This window comes from Silurus meridionalis, chromosome 23, assembly GCF_014805685.1.
Source record: "Silurus meridionalis isolate SWU-2019-XX chromosome 23, ASM1480568v1, whole genome shotgun sequence".
NCBI classification, from domain to species: Eukaryota; Metazoa; Chordata; class Actinopteri; order Siluriformes; family Siluridae; genus Silurus; species Silurus meridionalis.
Window position 1 is genome coordinate 43,274 of NC_060906.1, and position 4,412 is coordinate 47,685.

Consider the following 4,412-nt stretch of genomic DNA (forward strand, 5'->3'; position numbering starts at 1 on the left):
GAAGTGTGTGTGTGCATAATAAATACATGTATAGATATAAATAATATGACTAAATATTAAATATGCGTCATAGATTTTACTACAAAGAACAAACCTGCTACTCTGTGGAATTTGTCTTTAATAACAAGCAGAGGTTTATGGCCAGGGAACTGTAAGTGCCAGACATACTGTACGAACGGCTCTACACACAGTTGCCTTTCCCACATGCTCTGAATCGCCCACATTGTACAAAAAATGGCCAGACGCAAAAAACCTAAGTGCTATGCCCAGAATGTTTTCGGTGCTAAGCGCAGAACTGTGGTTTGTCACATTTGCGATATGCGGTTTTAAAAGACGTGTTTAGTAAACTAACGAATCTTTTGAAAAACGATAACGCTCTTTTAAATATTTATTAGGGTATGCAAACATCAATACGCGGCCTTATAACCCTCTTCCGACAAAAAAAAACCTTGTATAATTTGTGCTTCTACGTCCACAGGATCCTCATCAAAAGGGCACGTCATGCTCACCAACCTTCTGAAACGAAGTTACACTGAAACGGAACCTGCTCCCGAGCAGGTTATCCTCAAAGAGTCAGTTGCTATGGTTACATACATACCCAGAAAGTTACCTTCGTTTTTGGAACTGAAAGTTGAGGTTATCCACGAACTTACCCTTAAACATACCCAGGTATGTCACATAACCTGCTTTCTGGAATACCCCCCTGGTCTGGCTTATCTAGAGAAAGAGAGGATGTATTCCACAGACTGAAGGGAAAAGCTGTGCTTGTGTAGTTGTTGTATTTATTGTACACTCTCCAAATGTCTACATAGACTTTTGGTAACACAAGTTTACAATAAATAAGGTTTATTAGTTAACATGAAATAAGGATAATTTACGTTAATGTTAACATATTTTTGTAAATGTGTTCAAAAATAACTCTTGAAATGGTAAAGATACAGAATAAAGCAAATAATATTAAAATCTGGCCTTTCTAACATGAAACTTCTGTCACTGCTGTACTTAGATTTTATTAATGCATATAAGTGAATAGCTAAGTGTTCACCTTCTAAACCTTCTATTATCTCCACAACCTGTAGCAGTTTCTCTACTGTAGCCTACGTCAATGCGGCTGATCTAACAGCCATGAGCAGTCATCTAACACCAAACACACTCACTGGTTCTAATAATGAACTGTTCTCTCAGTCTTATCTTATAATGATTCCAGGTCATGAATTCATTTGTATTATCACAGTGTTGTTTCATTTGAAAAAATGCTCCTTAATTAGTTACTAAAGACTACTGAGAGATTTACTGAGAGCACATACCTGTGCTGACTTTCCTTCCATCGCTGCCTGAACACTAAAGAGAAGATAAAAAAATGTGTTACTTTAAACTAAATAACTCCAGTCACAGGCTACAATTAGCAAACTGTACAGTACTACATCACTAATCACTTTCACTATTCAGATATTTACAAAGTTATTTTACAATAACATTTTATATATTATTATTTTTATTATTTAAGCCTATAAGTTTAGAGAGAAACAAATTAAATATGACATCCTGATGTATTCTGTATTTGCTCATGAAGAAGCAAACACAAAAGTCCCCCACATACAGTTCAAGTTCACTCTGTTCCTTATTATTTTCTCTTTTCGATTCTGATTTGTTTCTTAAACTTCCTGTTGCAATTCTGTAGTGAGCTTCATGAGTCTCTGTACTGCAGCACAGCATCTACTGTTCCCCTCCCCCACACTAAACTACACCAACTTCTTCCCAGTGGCCTGCTGTTCCCCTCCCCCACACTAAACTACACCAACTTCTTCCCTGTAGACTGCTGTTCCCCTCCCCCACACTAAACCATTGTACTGTTCCCCTCCCCCACACTAAACTACACCAACTTCTTCCCAGTGGACTGCTGTTCTCCCCACACTAAGCCATTCTACTGTTCCCTCCCCACACTAAACTACACTAACTTCTTCCCAGTGGACTGCTGTTCCCTCCCCCACTAAACTTTCCAGTGGACTGCTGTTCCCTCCCCACACTAAACCATTGTACTGTTCCCTCCCCCACTAAACTACACCAACTTCTTCCCAGTGGACTGCTGTTCCTCCCCACACTAAACCATTCTACTGTTCCCCTCCCCCACACTAAACTACACCAACTTCTTCCCAGTGGACTGCTGTTCCCCTCCCCCACACTAAACCATTCTACTGTTCCCCTCCCCCACACTAAACTACACCAACTTCTTCCCAGTGGACTGCTGTTCCCTCCCCACACTAAACCATTGTACTGTTCCTCCCCACACTAAACTACACCAACTTCTTCCCAGTGGACTGCTGTTCCCTCCCCACACTAAACCATTCTACTGTTCCTCCCCACACTAAACTACACCAACTTCTTCCCAGTGGACTGCTGTTCCCTCCCCCACTAAACCATTCTACTGTTCCCTCCCCACACTAAACTACACCAACTTCTTCCCAGTGGACTGCTGTTCCTCCCCACACTAAACCATTCTACTGTTCCCTCCCCACACTAAACTACACCAACTTCTTCCAGTGGACTGCTGTTCCCTCCCCACACTAAACCATTGTACTGTTCCTCCCCACACTAAACTACACCAACTTCTTCCCAGTGGACTGCTGTTCCCTCCCCACACTAAACCATTCTACTGTTCCTCCCCACACTAAACTACACCAACTTCTTCCCAGTGGACTGCTGTTCCCTCCCCACACTAAACCATTCTACTGTTCCCTCCCCACACTAAACTACACCAACTTCTTCCTGTAGACTGCTGTTCCCTCCCCACACTAAACCATTGTACTGTTCCTCCCCACACTAAACTACACCAACTTCTTCCCAGTGGACTGCTGTTCCTCCCCACACTAAACCATTCTACTGTTCCTCCCCACACTAAACTACACCAACTTCTTCCTGTAGACTGCTGTTCCCTCCCCACACTAAACCATTCTACTGTTCCCTCCCCACACTAAACTACACCAACTTCTTCCCAGTGGACTGCTGTTCCTCCCCACACTAAACCATTGTACTGTTCCCTCCCCACACTAAACTACACCAACTTCTTCCTGTAGACTGCTGTTCCCTCCCCACACTAAACCATTGTACTGTTCCTCCCCACACTAAACTACACCAACTTCTTCCCAGTGGACTGCTGTTCCCTCCCCACACTAAACCATTCTACTGTTCCCTCCCCACACTAAACTACACCAACTTCTTCCCAGTGGACTGCTGTTCCCTCCCCACACTAAACCATTCTACTGTTCCCTCCCCACACTAAACTACACCAACTTCTTCCCAGTAGACTGCTGTTCCCTCCCCACACTAAGCCATTCTACTGTTCCCTCCCCACACTAAACTACTCCAACTTCTTCCCAGTGGACTGCTGTTCCCTCCCCACACTAAGCCATTCTACTGTTCCCTCCCCACACTAAACTACACTAACTTCTTCCCAGTGGACTGCTGTTCCCTCCCCCACTAAACTTTCCAGTGGACTGCTGTTCCCCTTCCCCACACTAGGACATTCTACTGTTCCCTCCCCACACTAAACTACACCAACTTCTTCCCAGTGGACTGCTGTTCCTCCCCCACTAAACTTTCCAGTGGACTGCTGTTCCCTCCCCACACTAGGACATTCTACTGTTCCCTCCCCACACTAAACTACACCAACATCTTCCCAGTGGACTGCTGTTCCCTCCCCCACTAAACTTTCCAGTGGACTGCTGTTCCCTCCCCACACTAGGACATTCTACTGTTCCCTCCCCACACTAAACTACACCAACTTCTTCCCAGTGGACTGCTGTTCCTCCCCACACTAAACCATTCTACTGTTCCCTCCCCACACTAAACTACACCAACTTCTTCCCAGTGGACTGCTGTTCCCTCCCCACACTAAGCCATTCTACTGTTCCCTCCCCACACTAAACTACACCAACTTCTTCCCAGTGGACTGCTGTTCCCTTCCCCCCCACTAAACTTTCCAGTGGACTGCTGTTCCCCTCCCCCACACTAGGACATTCTACTGTTCCCCTCCCCCACACTAAACTTCCCAGTGCCCAAATAGGAAACATCCTGGCCTACAGAAATATGAAACTGATTTCAGTGTAGGATTAACTGTGAAACAATTTGGCCATCAAACGATGTTATACAGCACTGAACAATTCTTAATTAATATCATGTCAAATTAATATCAAAATGCTCATTATGTTAAGGATGAGGTCATAGAGGTTAAAATTATAAATCATTAATAAATAAAAACTTTCCCAAGGCCGCACCTGCACGCTAATAATGAGTTATAAAAAAGTGCATAAATGGTGTGAACTCTTCCCTTTAAGGTGAAAGTCTCGGCTGTATTATGATGAGCGCAGTGGGTAAAGTCTCCTGTTGAACTTGTCCAGACCTCTGCTCCACTC

The 4,412-nt window shown here is 43.9% G+C and overlaps 1 long non-coding RNA gene across 1 annotated transcript in view; it reads right to left on the bottom strand.

The window, feature by feature from the left end:
* Positions 1–716, bottom strand: part of LOC124377294 — a 1,490-nt gene extending 774 nt beyond the window's left edge. The window contains exon 1 of the long non-coding RNA XR_006924089.1: positions 654–716. This is a non-coding gene — a long non-coding RNA (uncharacterized LOC124377294). The remainder of the gene's footprint in view (positions 1–653) is intronic.
* Between the last annotated feature and the right edge of the window lie 3,696 nt (positions 717–4,412).